The sequence below is a fragment of the Lycorma delicatula genome, chromosome 3 (genome assembly GCF_047948215.1).
Source record: "Lycorma delicatula isolate Av1 chromosome 3, ASM4794821v1, whole genome shotgun sequence".
NCBI classification, from domain to species: domain Eukaryota; kingdom Metazoa; phylum Arthropoda; class Insecta; order Hemiptera; family Fulgoridae; genus Lycorma; species Lycorma delicatula.
The window spans coordinates 6128068-6148509 of record NC_134457.1 but is presented as its reverse complement, the minus strand read 5'-3'; the positions used below and the strand labels follow the sequence as shown (position 1 = coordinate 6148509).

The window sequence follows — 20442 nt, the reverse complement described above, 5'->3', positions numbered from 1 at the left end:
CAGCTCTTGGGGGTCCAGAACTCAGGCTACCCAGGAACTTAGATGTCAAGGGTAAAATTGGCCGCTCACAAGCGGCGAGTCAATGTGGCGGAAGCCGAATTGTCGGACCGTGTAGGAGTTCCTAAATGCGGTTGCTTCGTTCAATCATCAGTGGTTTAGCTAAGGGAAACGACTCTTACCGCGCTCCTGTAGGAAGCTAACCGAGAGATATGGCTGGCTACTAGCCATATTAAAGCTCCAAGCGCTTTAATGGTGGACAGGTACTTGCTGGCATTCAGCGGCCTAGGCGTAGCAGTGAATTACTGTCTTTGACGAGGTAAATTTAATTATTTATAATCATATATGTTTTAGTAGTTGACGGGGTGCACCTACCCATTTTAGTGATACATGTGACAAGTGGACGGTGGGACACACAAGCGAGTGGTATATGGTACCACGCTTATTCCGTTCAGGCTTTTAGGTTAGCCCTAGGAGCTAGTTAGGACACTGGTCGCTAAAGTGATTCAAGGCTCAGTAGCCGTTTTTGGCACTGGCATTCGGTCCTATGCTTTAGGGCGACCGAATCGGGTGGTGGCGGGAGAAATGCCAAGCAAACCAATGTCTAGAGTCTACTCAAAAATACCAACGAGTTTTTAAGATTCAAAAATGAACTGTAAGATCATCGATCGGCGCTCATACAAATGAATCGTTATGATTCCTATTTAGACAGTTAAAAGTATTAATTAATTCTGGTGTCTATTTTTATGGATGTGCAACTTCTTCTAAAAATGATAGACTTTGCTTATTCCTTAAATAAAAATAAGCATATTTTCCCTATCAAACCAGACAACAGAACTTAACACCGCTTCGGACCTTTGTTACGCCTCCGTTTGAATTTGTTATCAAATTGTTTATTTTTAGTGAATAAAATTTTTGATGAATTCGGTTGTTTTTAAATAATTAAAAGGAGATCTGGTGTATTCCTACGATTCAATATTCTTTTTCAGAATCAGGAAAAATACAAAAATCAATATTCGTTCCTATTTAGGAAATGAAATCAATGTACTTACTCGAACAATAGATTTAATATTATCATCTTATTACATTTAGTATGAATGAATAGCTGTAACGCTTTAAAATCAATTTATGGTAGGTCTAGGGCACAAATAAGCTGTTTTAACTAGCATACAATTAAATTCACCGAAATACGTTGAAAATTTTAACATTGTTAAGATTATACCCGTTGTTTTCAAACGGATTAATAATCGTTTAAGAATAATTAATGGTTTTTGTTTGTAGTAAAATGTCCGCCCATTCGGGTCATTCACAGCGTGGTATTAAATAACTAATATTCTATAATGAACAAACGGTTTAAAAGAAGAAAAAATTCGTAGGCGATTTACCGCAACTCTCCTTATGCTGTCCGGGGTCATTTACAACCCACATAAGGTTTATTTGATATTTTGCATGAATATTTTTATATCCGTTTAAAAAAAGAAATTGAATTATTATCATTAAAGTAAAAGTTCCCGTTATCATAAAATACTAATACGATTTGAATTCGTTAAAATAAAAGGGTTATCGACTTGTTTCCTGTACTAAGCGCTATTTACTGTAACTAGGCGGGTGATTGTTGTATTATTATTCGTCAAAGAAAATTGGATTACACCATTAGAATCATTAATCTTTGCGAGATAAAATATATAACGGAAAACGTCACCCAAATTCTGTTTTCAATTCTTATGTATCGTTTTCCGTTTTCCTTATTTATGTCAAGCAGAAAAAAAAATGTTTTGGGAAACTTTAGAATAGTGGAAAAATGTCGACAGCTGTAAAAATATAACCGACAGTGATAAAAATGTAATATTCACACATGTTGTTTATCTAATTCGTATTTATATATCGAGTAATAGTTCGATTAAACAATTTTTAAAACGCTCGTGACCCTTTCTCTAAAAGAGAAGAGAGACCTGACGGATCCAGAATGGATCCGTCAGGCTTTCTGCTATAAATGTGATATCGTTGGAATCGTCAGTCCAACATCGATTCGACTATAACAATTTGAAATCGAAATAAAATGAACGTAGATTTGAAACTATTTTATGAACTAAAAAAGGGCGCGTAGAACGGCAGTTCTCTAGTTAAAGTACACACAAAGGCTGATTACACTGCCTTTGTACTTAATACGGGGGTTACGACTGTATGATAATTTTACTGCACCCTTGAGAAGCATACACTTCGTCTTGGGCACAGTAATTTTTAAATTTTGAATGTCCATCAGGCCCCCTGCGATTGACAAAGCTGCCTGCGTTCGGTCTTCTAGCTGCGGTCGCGATTTACCACGAACTAACAGGAGACAGTCGTCGGCGAAAACCTGGGTTGTGACCCCTTCCGGGAATTTCAGTTCCAAAAATCCGTCGAACACCACGTTCCACAGCAAGGGATCGAGATCGGAGCCCTGCGGACTTCCCCTGGTAACGGACCTTTCCACAACTAGGCGCGCATCCTTAAACAAAGCCGTGCGATCAGACAAGTAAGTCACGTACTACAGCCCGTAGGGCTACGGAAACATTGCGGCGTTCTAACTCATAGAGGACAGAACTCCAACACAAGGAAGGAAATGCTGCCTCTACATATATAAAAATTGCCAAAACATATTTACAGTCGGCGCCGTCCACCTCGTCAAGAGCTTTTAAGATGCAATCCTCGGTGCCAACCTCTTCATGAAGCTATACTGGCCTCCATTTAGAAATCGGTTAACCTCAATGTTTTCCCAGAGCCGTTCCACAACCAGCCTTTCAAACAAGTTCCCAGTTACCGCCAAGAGGCTGATGGGTCGATAACCGCTGACCTTACTCGGATCCTTTCCTGATTTTAAGAGCATCCTCACCAAAGCCACCTTCCAACCCTAGATATATAATTCTTCAAAAGAGATAATACGTAAGTGTAATAAATATTTTATAATGATGACAGTTAATTTTTTAAGGCCCTTCAAAACATAACACTAAGGTTTGATTTTTATCGCAAACGAAATCGATTCGATCATGCCAAAATAACGTGTCGTGTAATAAAACCTTAGAAATTTCACTTAAAAAAGGGCAATAAAAATGCTATTGTTATCATTATTGAGATTTCTATCCACGCGATTAACAATTTTACATCGTAACCGAGGAGGACAATGCGACTAACGGTTTTACTCAAATTTAAAGTTGGTCGATTAGAATAGAGCTAGTGATATTTTTTTGAACTGTTTCCGCAGAATTTTTAAGTTCTTTTAAATAATTATGTTAGATATAGAAACAGTTGCATTTTTGGATTCTTTTACTTGGCCGGTCTTTTACAGCGGTTAAGGCTGTAGTACGTAATAAGTATATAATTCAATTCGTTTGGATGTCGATAGTATTAGTATGTTTTATGATCTTAGGATAACTAGTTTTGAGGATTAAAAAAAATAAAAATCACACATCTTTAAAACTTCTTAAATACTATACCAATAAAGGTTTGTTTCAACAAGAAATGTATATTTATCGATCTTAATTCTTACTGAAATTTTTAATTGACTTTTTTACAATTCGTATAGCACTAAACGTACGTAAATTTAGGCATGTCTTAAACTAATAAAATTAATTTCTGAAAAGATCGATGGAAACACATTAGTCGGTCGAGCGTGAACTATTATGTAATGTGCTTATTTTTTCTGTTCTAATAAAAAAAAATGTTATACTACGTTTTATTCTATTAAACGTATTTTTATTTTCTCGATTTTTTGTAATTTGTAAGTTTTTTAAATACAATTTTTATAAAACAGTAGAATAGTAAATTATAATTTCTTTCTGACAATTTTTGTAAATTATGTTTCTTTTACAAGTAAATTTCCTTTCATTAATTTTTTTTTGTAGCGTAATACTGTAATTACTTTTATTGTATTGCATGAATTTTTCGAATAACTTTTTAATTTTACTGATATAAACTTATTTTTTATACGTTTGTTTTCGTACAGTATAAATATAATAATATCCGATAAACATTAGAATGATATGTCAAGTAAGTATGATACAGTTTGTTTCGTTTTTCAATTATTTGGATTTCTTGTAACCAGATTAGACCATGCAAAGATCGATCCGGATAGTCGGATTGTTAATCGGATAATTGACGTTCCACTGTAGTTTGCACCAGCTGTTCACGAGCGTGTGAAGTTTATTCTTAATCTGTGTACTTTTATATTTTATTTTATTTATCATTTCTCTGCGTATTCGTTGAATTATTGTTCCGCTTATTATGCGGTTATGATCATGATTTGTTTTTCATGGGGAATTAACTTTTGTTATTGAAGATCGTTAATTTCTTACAGATTCATCTTTTTATCGAAACATTTCTAAAGCGATACTAGTCGATCTTTTTATACGAATATTTTATTAATTTTTTGTTTTTATTTGAATACATTCTTAAGATTTTCATTATCTTTCATTTTTAATCTGTAAATAACATTGTATAATTTGTTATTATAGCTTACAGTGAACATATAATTTATTACTATCAAAATTATTACATTAATTTGCAAAATTTAAGCGATTTAATCGGTAACAAGGGTTATCAAAAAATGCTTACGAACCAAAATAATCCTCTTCACTCCAACCTCATACGTTGGTGTACGTACTGTATAAATGTACCGTAAGTGGTTATTTTAATTTAATTATTTTTGCTCTTTTCTGTTGTTAAGGGAAAAGGAGGAACTAACCGATTTATAATATAATTTCTGTTCGATAGTAGCTAAATACCGTAACACAATGTAACAGTAACAATATTCGTTGTATTTTCCTCTTTATATTATCCTCTTAAAGTGGCAATATTTTATATTTATTACAATTTTAAAACGAATAAAGGATGTTAGTAACGTAAGGAAATGTGGGTTCCTCGATAATTAGCAAAGGAAGAATTATATAGTAAAGGGGTATTTGCTACAATTTTGCCACAAGCAAGTGCCATCTTTTGGTTAATAAAATTAGCTCACTTCTTAATGTATGTGTGTGTGTGCGCGCACACACACGCACATACGGGTATATGCTAGTGTATTTATACACACTAGCTATATGGTTCCTTGCGTTTCTCGTAGTCAATCTTTTTGTTTTTTAGTCAAGTAACCGGGGGCTAGTGCAGCCAGTCACACGTGCAGTAACGGTCGCAGTGGCTATGTTGGTTAAGCCACAGCGCCGTGTATCTTTGCACCCGTTAAAAAAATCGGGCTTAAGAAAACCCAAAAATGGTTTTTAAATATTTATCTGAAGAATATTTGCAAGCCCAAAACTATTGAATATCTATTTTACTGTAATCGGGATCGGGAAAATTTACAATTATTGTTCAAAATTTTTTAAAATTTTCTTCATCCCCTTTCAAGGTCGACTTTCAAAAATCTAGAAATTGGTTTATGGACATGAAGATAACATTCACCAAATATTAATCGGATTTCTTCATTTGTTGCCGAGAAATTAAAAAAATAACAGGGTTTCAGAAAAATGAAAAAATTCATTTTAACTCCTGAAACTCGGAATTTCAGAAATGTAGAATAAATATTCATAATCATCAATTAAACCCATCTCACACAGTAATAGACACTGAAGTTCACAATTCATTAAAGTTTGTGCTTCGACCGGCAAATCTCCACTACTTAAAACTTTTTGAGATAAAATATGTCTAAAAACATTCTCAGTTAATGCCAATAAACACGAGTAAAAATTTCGTTGCGATTGATCGGGTAATTTTTTGTTTATCCGAACAAAGAAAAACCCTCTAACCATCTTCCTCTTTATATAATAGTATATACATATACACTAGCCGATAGGGGTTCCATCCTTGCACCCCGGGGTCTAGATCGGCCCAGGTGAACCCGGAACCAACCTCTGGACCTCCCTAGGACACGGAGCCTACCCCAGTACCGCAGAGCTCGCTTTATTTATCATTCGAACAGAGCTCACTTCACTCGCCAGGTGGCTTCACTCCCTGTTACCCCGCAGTGTATTCGTTACTCTCACGGTTGTGAGAATAATACTGATAAATAATTATTAATGTATTCAGGCTTTATAGAAACCCGAAAAAGAAACTAAATTACAAAAGACAGAATAATAGTAACTACGGTAACTAAAGTACACACACCTTTGACGTCGAAAAAATCATAACTTATTTCTGTTGCCGTTGTGAGAGAAATATAACGGTGAAGTAAAAGGATTAATCTTTTTTTTTCTTTAATGAATATCTGTAATTCACAACTTCACCCTCCTTAGGGGCGAAGAATAAGAAATATTTTTAATAACTTAACCTTCATGGAAGCTAGGGCCTCAGTCGATGGCTTAAAATCTTCCCTGGTATAACACTACTGTGTCTTACAACTTTGGAAGCGATCGGTCGGTTGATTCTTGCCTGATGCCAGAACAAACAAACAGAGAGAGAGAGAGAGAGAGAGAGAGAGAGATGGATGGACAGACTGGCAGAAACTTTCGGCCTTAGATATATAAAGCTACACAAGTTGATAGAACTAACGTCGACGTCACTTTCTTGTTTCCTTTCCAACAGCAGAAACAGCTGTGCGCTTATGTAAGGTGAGTGTGAATCGTCGCAGTTCAAAATGTTCGTCTCTGAGTATTGTATAAATATTAAAATTTACATTCTTTTTCAAAAATCGTCGTCAGAAACGTAAATGTTAAGTAGAAGCTTAAGAATGGAATTAGCCCTTTTGAAAGGGTCGTGTAAATTCTGATATTTTCGCTTGTAGAAGGCGTTCCCCTTCTTCCCATATGAATCACGAAGAAAACAACGAGCGTATTCGAATCGATAAAAAAACCGTCGAAAAGATAATGCCAAAAGTCGGAATAAAGGAAAATTGCTATAGCATTCGTAATCGTGTGAGAACGATCACGTTTTTTTACAATTTGTTTTAAAAATATTGCCTACTCATCGATTGATGCCGATGACAGTTTTAGTCGTTATATTATAATTAGTGTACTAATTTAAGCGTACATAGCTTCTATTCACCCCATTACACACAGTCGAGCGAAAGATTCGCTCTCTGCCTGCTTATGTCGGATTATTCTTACGAGGCTTCGCAGAGTTCTACTTCGCAGAGTCGCGGGGAAATTATTTCCGCGTAGCTATTCTTAGCCTTCGCATCACAGTTCCATCGAAAGGTTGTAACCCGAATCGTCGAACGGCAATAGACACGACAGATCATTTTATTTCCGAAGTGTGCGTCGCTAAGTCGACTTTCAATATTAATGTCATAGAATCTGTCATTTTGCAGGTCAAAATTAGACCTAATTTACGGGTTAAATCTCGAGAGAATTACAAAATCAGTGATTTAAGAACACCTGCTTCACAGAAATCATAGAGCGAATTCGAATGGATAAAAACAAATAAAAATTCGGAATAATGGAAAATTACTACAGTATTGTAGCAATTTTAAACTTGCTTACCTTGAACTTAGATTAAGCGGACAGAAAAAAGTAAATAAGTTATAATTACTTATCTTTTTTTAATTACCAACAGCGACGGCGATTAATATTCAGTATTTTCACGGAGTCATGTATTACTTGAAATAGATGCTTAAACATTACACATTATGTTACTGTCGGTTATATGTTAGTAAAGACTAAACAAATGCGTGCAATTTATTAATAATATTAAAATAAATCACAGGGAAAAAAATTCTAATGCTTCAGAGATACACAAACCGCATCGACTTTAACGAAGATGTAAATTTTGTCGGATATAAATGTGAGTTGTTAGCGTGTCATTTTTTGTAATTAGAAAGCGATTTCGAAAGAAACCGGTGTAACGATATAATACGATAATGCTTTATTTTTACCTATTTAGAAAGCTTTTATTGAATAATAATAATAATAAATTAATTAAAAGTTAGATTTATTTACTTTCAGCATCAATCCGTTAACCAAAACAAACCGATAAATCTCTGCGACACAGCGCGATCTCTAGTATCCGTGTTCGGAGAGCGGAACGCATATCATCCGCTCAATTATAACGAACTTTAGAAAAGAGTTTTTTTTTTTGCTCAATTATAATTACAATCAGCTCTCCTGCGGAGCCATAAGTAAGTTTCCTGACAAAAGTTCTTAAGGAACTTAAGTTCTTTTAAGTTCTTAAAAGGTTCTTAAGGAACCTCCAAAATAAATAATACACAATAAATAGTTGCAAGCTAACTTAAAGTCAGATATGAAATTTCAAGCTCAGTCATAAATCACAAAACCATTAATTTCAGCACCATATAGTCCACAAAATAAACATTAATAACAAATAAAAAAAAATAAAAATAAAAAGAAAGAGAAGTAACAAGAAATTAGATACACCACTAAACTTGACGGTATTAGATTCCAAACTGTTGCGCAAACCCTAAGTCGAGTCATGGGCTCGTTTCAACCGTCGGACGTCTCTGCTGTTATGGAGTAAATTAATTGCAAACTGGTTTACATGATTCTCAAGCCTCTGCAGGTATTTGACATTGCGCCGTTGTGCGATCTCACAAACCGATGGAAGCTCCAGATAATCCTGAATCTCATCATTCCGCCTGAATCACGGAGCTTCGGCAATTACCCTCGCAACTTTGTTCTTAAATCGTTGTATAATTTCCACATTACTAGTACTAGCCGTTCCCCACAATTCTACACCGTACGTTCAGATCGGGCGCAGGATAGACTTGTAAATTAAGATCTTGTTGGATAACGTGAGGCCTGAGTTCCTCCGTAGCAGCCGATGAAGTTCCCTGTACCTTGCGTTTAGTTGTTTCCTCTTCATCCTCACGTGACACTTCCAGGTCAAACGCTGATCCAGTGAAGTCACAGATACCGTGCAGTCTCCGTGTGCGGGATCAAAACACCATCGAGGTACACATCGGGACAGTCACCTTTCCGCATGGCAAATGTGACGCGCCTCGACTTACCTTGATTAAGGCACCTTGCTTAACCGCTCACGCAATGTAGGAGCTCATTAGGAGCATTAGTATAACGAGGTCGCAAATCTGTTTCTGAGTCACAGTAGCCGTTTTTTGGCACGGAACATTTGGTCTATGCTCTAGGGCGACCGAATAGGGTGGTGGCGGGAGAGATGCCAGCTAACCAAGCAATTACCTTGATTAACCATAATCCTCCACTTTTTCTGCCACACGCACACACGATCCAGCGCCATTTGTAGGTTCTGCGAGGCTAGGGCAGGGTTTTCGTTAACGGCCAGGATAGCAGTGTCATCGGCGAACGTGGCGACGATGCAATCATCCAGGACCGCAATGTTCGCAGCGAATATGGAATACAACACAGGGCCCAGCACAGAAAAGAGTTTCCCAAAAAATAATCGATCACAAACTGTAAGATATTATTTTATAAGGTCCCTGTAAAAGACACGTCAGATTCTCTATATATTTTTTCGGTTGCGATTGTGTGTTCGTATTGTCGACACGCCGAAGCAAATAATTACATATCGAAGAAAAAATGGAATTACAAAGATGTAATGAGAATAGAAAGTAATGGTTACACGAATTTCCAAAATTATACGTTAAAAAATAATTCAAATTCGACGATAAAATTTTAAGATTTTACTAAAATTGAGAAACCGCGCGGATTGTATGATCGTAACATAAAAACATGTTATCGAATCCCAGTCGATTATATCATGTCATCCGACATAGCACTTTTGTATAAATGTACAGGTATCTGTATTTTCATTGCAGAACTATTATTTTTTTTTATAGAAAAAATACGTTAATTTTTACTTTATAATATTTTTCTTTGTATTTTTAACGGCTATGACGCATATTAAGCGGCGAGGCTTCACCCATATTTCTTTTCTCTGAGAATAATACTGTTTATTTTATAGTCGAGTTTACAATGAATAGAGTGAAGCGCCACTTGTAAAATAACCTAATTTTGAGCGGGCTTAGCGTGCTGATGCGTAAGGTATATTAGACGGATTAATGAAGGCAACGAGAGATTATTTTACTCCTCACCTTTCTTGATCGATCTAGCACGGTATTTACTACTCTTGAAGATAGGTATGTAACTCTGTTCGAGTCGCCTACATCATACGCATACATATATTTTTTTTAAGTTTATCTGTTACGTCGCGCGATTGATTTAAGTAATTTCATTAGATGGCTTACACGTGATGAGATCACAGGTTCCTTTAATTTTTGCAGAGCTTCGCGCAAAAAAAAAATAAAAAATCAATAAAAACTAAAAAATATTATTCAAAAATCAATTTGCACAAAATTATTTATCGTTATTATATAAATAAGTAAAGATTATATAATATATTCAAATATGTATTACGTAACTTGTTTTATTTCAGATTAAAATTCTTCTTAACCTTTTATCTTCTGTCTCACAGAAATCCATTCTTTGTAAACGTCATTTGTATCTACTTCTTCAGCGCAGGCTAAACGTAATTTAATTGTCATAAGGTCACCCGAGTGTTCATTTTCGAGTCTGTTTCGGTATTTTGTTTTTATGAAATTCATAACACAAAATCCACGTTTTAGTCTGCCCTGGATTTTTGAAAAATTCCTACAATGTTATATGGAAAGGAAACGTTAGATAATTCAGGGTTAGTTTGGACAAAAGTTAAAAGTCTTGAACAATCCTAGTTTTGTTTTCTCTAAAATTGAAAATTTAAATTCTGAATATTTCTTCCGTATTTTATTTGTATCAATGTTTTTATTTGCTGTAAATTCTGAATATTTTTTTGGACAGCTGTGTTATATTTTTCCTGAATATCAAAACTATGTTCTGAATTTATAACAATTTCATTATCAAGCGCTGGCCGATCTTTCAATTCTTCGTTTGGAAATCTGCTTTCTAAGTTCAAACGTACGCGTTCAATAAATCGAATTAGCCGATTATTAAAATATCGTTTTGATGTTCTGACAATATTTCTCTTTCACCTTCACTCCAAACCATTTTGTGTGCCAGATACTGAGTTTTTAGTTAATTAATTTTAATTTTTACATACCGATGATCATTAATAATTGTTAAATCGCTTTTTTGTAGATATCGGACAAGGATACAAGCTCATCTTCTAATATATTTTTCTGAGCAAACATTGCCACTTGATATTGTGAATCGGTTAAAATTTTTTCAAATGGGTCATTGAATTCTGCTATCTGACCTTTACTCAATTAACTTATTGTAATTTTTTACTAAAGTAACGACTGCGAAATTCCTGGATAACCTTCAAGTCCATTTAACGGTTTAAATGATATAACATCATCCTCTAATACTTGAACTAATTCTTCAAAATTTTTTTTTTTAATACTAAATCGGTAAAACACTGTGAACCCGGTTCTAATAAAATTTTGTATATCTTGCATAATAGATATATTTTTCCACGCATCATTAATTTCTAAATTTTCCCTATGCGCTTCAGTGTTGTTCAGTTAAATGCGATATTTCTCTTTTGAGAACTGCTGCTACCCCAATTTTCTTTCAGAGCATAACACTGGCTCCATCATCGGTAAACATTAAAATTTTTTGTGCGCTGAACTATCGATAACCGAATAACGTTTTTATTGTGAACAGTAGTTATAAATTCCCGGTGTACGCTACTCCGTAGTCTCAAATAAAGGTATCATCGAGTACATCTTACGTAACAACAGCCGATGGTATATGTGCGGGAAATATATTTCTCTGTACAATTTATTGCATTACCTCTAAAATCATTGCGCGGCCGTGCACCCGCACAACTTACAGGAAACGATGGATGAGAGATTATTAGTATCTCTTATGTAAGACGAGTGTGAATCGTCGCAGTTCAAAATATCATATATGTACGACCGAGTAAATATATCTAATTATTGAGAATAAACGATTATTCCACATAAAATATTTAACGTCGATAGATTTTTCATGAACTGGCGATGCGATCGCATACTCGTTCGTAATGCGTGTCGTTTTATAATATTAAGGAGAAGGATTAAGTCTTAACGTCGATAGATTTTTCATGAACTGGCGATGCGATCGCATACTCGTTCGTAATGCGTGTCGTTTTATAATATTAAGGAGAAGGATTAAGTCGAAAAATAAATGCGGAAGGGGTTAGAGCGAAATGTGGAAGGGATGAATTCGGAAAGGAGGGGATAAAGAGATAGAGAGAAAGCGACGTAACAGAACGAGAGGGTACGAAACAGGAGGACAGGAGAGGTGGCCCATTGACACAATGCCGGGGCAGCCGGGGGCCGGTGCGGCTCTGTCTGGCGCAGTGTCAGGATCTTCCTCTCTTTCTCGTGTCGGTCTCTCCTGTTCCGTTCTCTTTACCTCTCCCTCTTATAGAAGTCAGTCGGTGTGCGGCCGGGTAACCAGCAGCACTCGTCGGCACGGGATGCCGCGCAAATCTCCCACTGCCCCGAGGCAAGTACTTTGACACGTTCGTATTATATTGAGTTATTGAAATATTGTACAATTTTTATTATCTGCTTTAATTATAGTTATGTTATTAAATATAATTTTCTTTAACTGTACTGCGATTTAAGAAATGTGTTAGGTTACATTTTTTCATAGCATCTCTTTGAATCGACTACACCTTCTGGAATTTTTAAATAAACGCGTTTGCCTTATTTGCAATAATTACAATGTTTACGTCGGTTAAATCTTACTAATTTATTGGTAGTAGCGTTGGCTAAAAAAACGAAATAAAAATACTATTGATATAGCTTTGTTTGTTATCGCTATTTTGTTTGTTTATTTAAAAATAAGTGTATTTTTTAAATATTCTGTAAAGGATAAATGTTTAATAAAATTAAAAAAAAAACAAAATAATTTACATAAATTAATTTTTGTGGAACATCGGGTAAAATATTACCGCGATAGGTTTATCGTGGGTTTGAATTACCAATAAGTAAATAAATTTATATATATATTTATTTGTACGGTGCTATGTGTCTTTGTTTACGTAAAAGTAAAAAATGATTAAAATACGTAATAAATTAATTCAGAGAAGAATACAAATTATATAGTATTTATTTAGTAATTAATGTTCGACTACGAGTAAATTTGTATTTGTAATTTTTTTCCATCGTTATTATTTTGGTATCATACAACGAACAAATATACAAAAAACGTACTTAAGAAAAACTAAATCCGAGTTGAAATACGTATATGATATAATGAGCGGTTAAATTTATTTTACACAATATTTACTTCCAATTGTAGGTCTTTTAAGATAAAGTTGTGCTGAAAAAAAAGTATGAAAAATTTGTATTAAAACTCGTGTTTCGTCGAAATACCGGAATTATTAATTAGATACACAAATTATATAACCAAAAAATACTAAAATAAATTAAAAATAATTAATTATATTACTTGAAAAATATCTTACGTGATAAATATCGATTCGATATCTTTGGAATAAAAAAATTGTTAACTTATATGCTAACAAAAATAAAAACTGTGGTAAACGGTTATCGAATTAAAAATCAAACTTAAATCCAAACCGATTTATAATACTGTTATTTAAAACTTAAAATTAGGTGACGAAATGATTAAAAGTTTAGAAAAGAATAATTTATATTATTTTGATTTTACAAAGTTCGATAGACGCTTAGATTTTTTAACGAGAATTTTAAGTTTTTATTTTACTTTGCAAAAGTATTAGCTTACTTTTTATAAACATTTTCGTTTCCGTAAACAAATATTTTCACGCTAAAATTTGGCAGCGGTTTACTTTATAAGCGGAATCGGTCCGTTGAAGTTAAGCAGACAGCCCTAAATTCGATTTGACTGCCTGATGATATATCATTTCACGATTAAAAAAAGATTATTTTTATAATATTTATTATTAGCGTTAAACATAACATTTTACGGACAATTTTTTATCGCCCGATTAATATTATAACTGAACTATATTTTTTAAGTATTAATATTAAATTTACAAAATACAAATAACCAGCTGTGCTAAACGGTTATAAAAATAATTAGCGTAAAACAAGATAACGCATTTCAAACGTTTACAGATATTTTATTTAAAATCTAAAATCGTCAATAGTCTCTGAAGAGCATAATTAAATAAACAAAAACACAGCTGAAATTACTAATTTATCCTGATTTAGTGAGCTGTTAATAATAATTATTATCTCGTTAAGATATACTATCGACCTCGATTCGTAAATGATTGAACTTGAAAAAAAATTGTAAAAACTGTACAGAAAACATTAGTAATTTATTATAAGCCAGTAGTATGTCGGATGATTATTGTACTAGTATTTTAAAGTTAATACTTTATTTGCATTCGTAATAGCGGTAATCTGTATTAATATGCTTGTATTTTCTTAGAAACGAGGGATGATTTATATCTTTGTTTATAATTATTTTTAATTATTTACGGTATATTATACTACAATATAAGAAACAAAGAAAAATTATATAGTAGTTTTTCTTTGTTTAATTTTATATGCGATACTCCAGCTCTCCTCTAGAGAACTTTTATCACGTGATTATACAGTCCACCGGACCGGTCTAGCGGTTAACTTGTCTTGGCAAATCAGCTGATTTCGACGTTGAGAGTTTTTAGGTTTAAATCTAGTAAAGGCAGTTTCTTCTATATGAATTTGAATACTAGATCGTGGATACCGGTGTTCTTTGGCGGTCGGGTTTTAATTAACCACACGTCTCAGGAACGGACGACTTGAGCTATACAAGTATACTTCGTTTACGTTCATACATATCATCCTCTGAAGTAATACCTTACGGTGGTTCCGGAAGTTAAATAGAAAAAGAGAGAGAGAGACAGTGATTACGCAGTTTATTTTGAATTCTGTCAAAAAATTGATAGGAAGAAAAAATTGACAAAGATTTGACAACTTCTATCAAAATATTTTTGGGTCACTCGAACCGATGCTTACCCTTCTGTGGGAAAAACTAGTTTTTTCCGCTTCATTATGGAAGAAAAATACAAAAAAACGAGATATTAAAACCCATATTTTTCAAAATTTTAGCCTAATACAATTTTATTATCTTAAAGAATATTACTGATGAAGGAAATTTTTCAATTCTTTACGGTTTATTGCGATCAAGCCACCGCAAGAAAAACCGCCAGCAAATGCAGTTAATGTATAGTATCTCCTCAATCGCTAATCGTTTCCTCATACGGGAAATTATATCGCGTATCATTTCGCACGCGCATTTCGTATCGATATGTAAACTATCAGAAACGTCGAACGATTTGCAGTATGAAGTACGCCTAATAAAGATTTCTTTCGATAAGGGTAAAAACGAAGCCGCGTCTGGCGAACTCGCAAAACATATGTTAAGTTTTTCAACCGCGAAACGAAAACTGTCGATCGTTAAACTTAGGGTTTCTATATACTAGGCGCCGTATCCTTAAGGCGATCTGATACGAGACGAAGTCATTCCCTAAAACGGACTAGCCTATTCAAAAAATAACGAGCGTTCCGTGCTAGACTTGTTGAAGAGAGCGAAAAGTGAACCCGTTTCCAGTCGCCGATACACTCGTATCGGTATGTCGAGTACATCGAAGTGCGATCGATATTCAGTCCTATACACGAGGACTGTATAATGAACATCGTTATTCTCGGAGAAAGATGTTGCCTCTTGTGTGCTGATACTTGGTGTTTTACATGTTTCACTTTCTAAGAAATTCTAGACTAGAGGGTATAAAGCCACTGATTTGTATATATTTTAATCCTTCATTTGGGAACAGTAGATTATGTTGTTTCCTCACGGTAGAGTGCTGATAGTAAACACAAATTGTATTTTCATGTGCAATAACTACTTATATAGTAATTGTATAATGTAAAATTTGAGGCGCCTTATTTTAATCAAAATTGGCTTCTGATGTTTTATGCTGGAATATTATTTTAGTAAAAAAAAAAAAAAATAATACATACATTTTAACTTTCACAAAGATTTGCGAGAACATATTATTATTATATTTTTATTTGTATATATTTTCTAATTATTTGAGGCCCGACGTACGATGTACGATGTACGACACCAGGGAATGGCTTTGCTACTAAGCTACTCCACTCAGTCTATCCTAGTTTTATTATCTAAGCATTCATTCTTGGCCGTCTAGTTGTTATCAGTATTATTTCAGCGCAGTTTTGATAAAAAAATGTACTTATTTAATCATTCCTATATTTAATTGTACACGCTTTCTTTATTGCGCTGTACTTTTTCAATAGGCTATATATGCCTACTTCGTGACGGATCGTAGCCTCTCTGGCTCTCATTCGGAAGGTTCTGGGTTCGAATGCAAGTCAGGCTTGGGATTCTTCTAAAATACGCTACAAAATTCATCTAATATCAAAAAACTAATTTAGCGTTAGCGTATTGTTTCCGGAATAAATAAACCGTAATAAATCTATCCTGTTCGTTTATTCGTACATCGTGTTTTTGTATAAATTTCTTACTCGGTGAAAACCGAAAGTAAATTCACACCAAATACGTCACGCGTGTTATATTTATACAGCCGTATGATGGTCTAATCCGATTTTGACAAAACTTTCTAACAGAGCTAATGTGGTCCTCGTTTAAATTTCAGTTAAACCTTTATAGGTAGAGTAGCCTCATTTAAAAGACGATACGTTCGCAGACGAAACCATCAAACCTATATGACATTGATTTTATTTTTCTATAAATATTTCTGAATATTTTCTTTCGATATTTTTATAACACATCAGAATGAAACAAACAAAAATCGTAATCATAGGTTTAAATTTCAATCGTATTTGTTTACACGCAATGAGAAAATTGCTTTAACCGATTTTGTGATGTAATGAGAAGCGGATTTGATATAAACTCAATCGAAAATTTTTTTTTTCATTTTACGATAATTTTTTACCGTTTATTGTATTAGAACAAATTTTTAAAGCGAAAAGTTAAAGTAATTAAAATTTTAAACGATTTTGTGGATTAAAAAAAAATTTTCCATCAGGAATCTTAATTTTGTTCCTGATAATAATTATAAAATTCTGTTTTGAATCGCTCCTGTAGTCGCATTATTTTTGCGAGAAAGATACTGAATTTACCAGGAGACGACTTGAATGAAGTCGTCTTGCACCGATTTCGAATTTTAGAACAGTATAGACAAAGGTAACAAACAGCGATTGATGTTTCGCGTTAGGGAGTCGGAAGGTAACACTCATCTCTGGTAGTATGGATGTTGTGAAACAGGTCACAAAAACGTTATACAGATTTGAATACTTGATCGTGGATACCGGTGTTCTTTGGTGGTTGGGTTTCCATTAACCACACATCTCAGGAGTGGTCGAACTGAGTCTGTACAATACTACGCTTTCATTTGCATTCATACACATCATCCTCCGAAGTAATACCTTACGGTGGTTCCGGAGGCTAAACAAAAATGAATAGAAGGGCCACAAAAACTTAATCCGGATTGACAAGTCACAATTTCACGATTCGATGTACTTTCCTATTGTTTTCTATTTTCCGGTAATATTTTAATTTTAAATCGGTATATCCAGCGTTTCTGATTCTTTATTTTACGTGTTCTATCTTTTGTCTCACCCTCCAGAAAATTTTTCATTTCTTTCTTCCCATTACTAAATTAACTTCGGTGCCATAAAATATGTCATCATCGGGAAAGACAGTCCTCTTTTTATTCGGAAGATTCTGAGTTTGAATCTTAGTTAGGTTCGGTGTTTTTTTACTAACGTTATAAAATGCTTTTTAGACCGTAAAAAAACAACGCCAAGGTACCTGTAATGGGGCCTATTAGTCGGTAAATAAATAATCAATAATAACTGAACTTTTTGATTACCTATAATTTATTAAATAAGTTTCGTAATAAATTTAAACGATCGTTTAGAGAAGAAATATTAGGAACATGATTTTAACAGTGACTCGCAGATCGGGCTACATTTAAACGAATAGAATAGTTCAGCGTTATACTTTTTTCTTTATTTTTTTTCAATCTCCGGGTCCGCAGTAGCGTGTGAGAAAAACTCTATGCCTGACCGGGATTTGAACCCAGGACGTCTGGGTGAAAGGCCGAGACTCTACCACTCGTGCCACGGAGGCCGGCCAGTGTTATACTTAAACAATTATGCGGATCAACATGAAAGGTGAACGGTACAGAACTTTTTATGTTGCGTATTCAAACATCTGTTAAGTTCAGGACATGAAATAATCGCTACAGTCGTTTTTAAGTTTTCCCGGGAAATTAAATTTCTAACGTCTTTGGAGAAAAAATTAATATATTTAACCAGTAGGTGTAAACGATAAATAGTATTTAAGTTGTTTTAATATTTTTTTTTTTTTTTTTAATTTTCATTACGTAAATTAAATTGCGGTTAAGTTTCACAAAGATTGTTGCTTCGCTGTTTAACTTATTAATAAACTCTTACATTTTGCTGTAAATTAATATTTTCATTTCACTTCAAATATTTTTAAACGGTTCACAAAAATTCTTATAGAAAAGTGAAATATTAATCTATAGTCATCAGCGTTTTAGAAAATCAACATTCTACTTTAAATGCCGTTATTATATTTAATTATAATCACTATTAAAAGAGTATCGGAAAATACTCGATAAACAAAAATATTATAAAGAAATAAATGAGTACAGTGTATTTACATTTGGAATGAAGTACAGCAACGAAATAATTTAAGGTTTTTTTAAACCTCCGGGACCACCGTTAGTCATTACTTCAGAGTATGAGATGAATGACAATTTTTGTAGCGTGTGAGAATGCCATGCTTGACCGGGATTCAAACCCGGGACCTCCGGATGAAAGACCGAGACGCTATCACTCGCGCCACGGAGGTCGGCAAATATTTAAGGTTAATTTTATTAAAGTTAACGATTATTGTATCTTAAAGTTGTTTTATTTAAAAAGCAAACAGCAGTTTGAATCCTTTTTCTGTTAAATTTACACTGACAAAATAATTTACTAAACCAGTCGATAGTATCGAGGAGGAAAAAATTAAAGTTAAACATAAAAGCGCAATACGATGATTACTTACTTCGATCAAAAGAATACATGTTTATTTTTTTAAAGTCTATATGTGATCGCTCAGAAATAAAAAAAATCTTCATTCTTGCTACTGTAACATAGACCAGCTTATAACCGATTTTAAAAATCAATTATAGTAACAGCAAGATACTATACTATGTTATCCGAATAGCTTGAGGACTCCAAACCTCAACCGCGCAGTTGCCATGTCGTATAGGTTTACAACTTCTGTGAAAAGAAAGGAAAATCGAATCGTACTTTCAAAATTTCTTTTAGATAAATCATATCCGCTGACCTATTTTATTTATTAAAAAAACCCTCGCAAAATAATTTTTACAAATTTAAAAGTATCGTAATGAATTTTAAAAGTATTTTTATCGCTGACCACCGGAGTGAATTTTTTTCGATTAGAAACTACGTTTTTTATTTCCTGTTAACTTTTGAATCGATGTGGTGCGGGTTTCTCAAAATTATTTATTATTCCGTAAAGAAGTTTTATATCTATTTAATTTTTCGAAATCGTTCGCCGCTTTTTTGTGTACGCGATTGACTTTTCATTAGAGTTTCTCGTATAAACACGGCAACGTCATGTCGCTTCCGTCGGTCTTCACTAATATGCATTCTTTCATTCGTGCGTGTAAACTAACACGTTAGCGTCATTTTATGAATTAGTGTTCGACTTTGATTCGTGATTCTCTTATTTTAGTTTTTTAGATTTCTATTGAAAACGCTTAGTTAAAACTTATACTTTACATAACATCAGTTCACTTTAAACAGAATGAATCCACTTTAAGGAAGTTTTCTATCATACGTTTCCCTAAACATTAAAGAGTTATCTTACTGTAAATTAAATGCCCTGTATACCATAAGGATGCTCCGTAAAATTTAATGCATTATATTATATATATATATTTGAATATCTATTTATTTGCCAAAACAATACAAAAGTACAAAACATGACAATTAAAATATTTAACGTAAATACTATACTGAACAAATTAAGCGATTCGAGAAAACAATTTTGTGGTTGGATATCACCAATCTTAGAAATACTTTTCTGGCTTTAGTTAAAATATATATATATATTATTTTTGTCCTCAGTCATTTGACTGGTTTGATGCTGCTTTCCAAGATTCCCTATCTAGTGCTAGACGTTTCATTCGGTATACCCCCTTCATCACTCATCCCTAAAAATTTGTTTTACATATTCCAAACGTGGCCTGCCTACACAATTTTTTCCTTCTACCTGTCCTTCCAATATTAAAGCGACTATTCCAGGATGCCTTAGTATGCAGCCTATAAGTCTGTCTCTTCTTTTAACTATATTTTTCCAAATGCTTCTTTCTTCATCGATTTGCCGCAACACCTCTTCATTTGTCACTTTACCCACCCATCTGATTTTTAAATTCTCTTGTAGCATCACATTTCAAAAGCTTCTAATCTTTTCATCTCAGGTACTCCGATCGTCCAAATTTTACTTC

At 33.8% G+C, this 20442-nt stretch overlaps 1 protein-coding gene across 1 annotated transcript in view; it reads left to right on the top strand.

The window, feature by feature from the left end:
• The first annotated feature begins 12250 nt into the window (after positions 1-12250).
• LOC142320839 (facilitated trehalose transporter Tret1-like) overlaps positions 12251-20442 on the top strand; it is a 563915-nt gene continuing 555723 nt past the window's right edge. The window contains exon 1 of the mRNA XM_075358815.1: positions 12251-12377. The gene's annotated coding sequence lies outside the window, so the exon portion shown is untranslated. The remainder of the gene's footprint in view (positions 12378-20442) is intronic.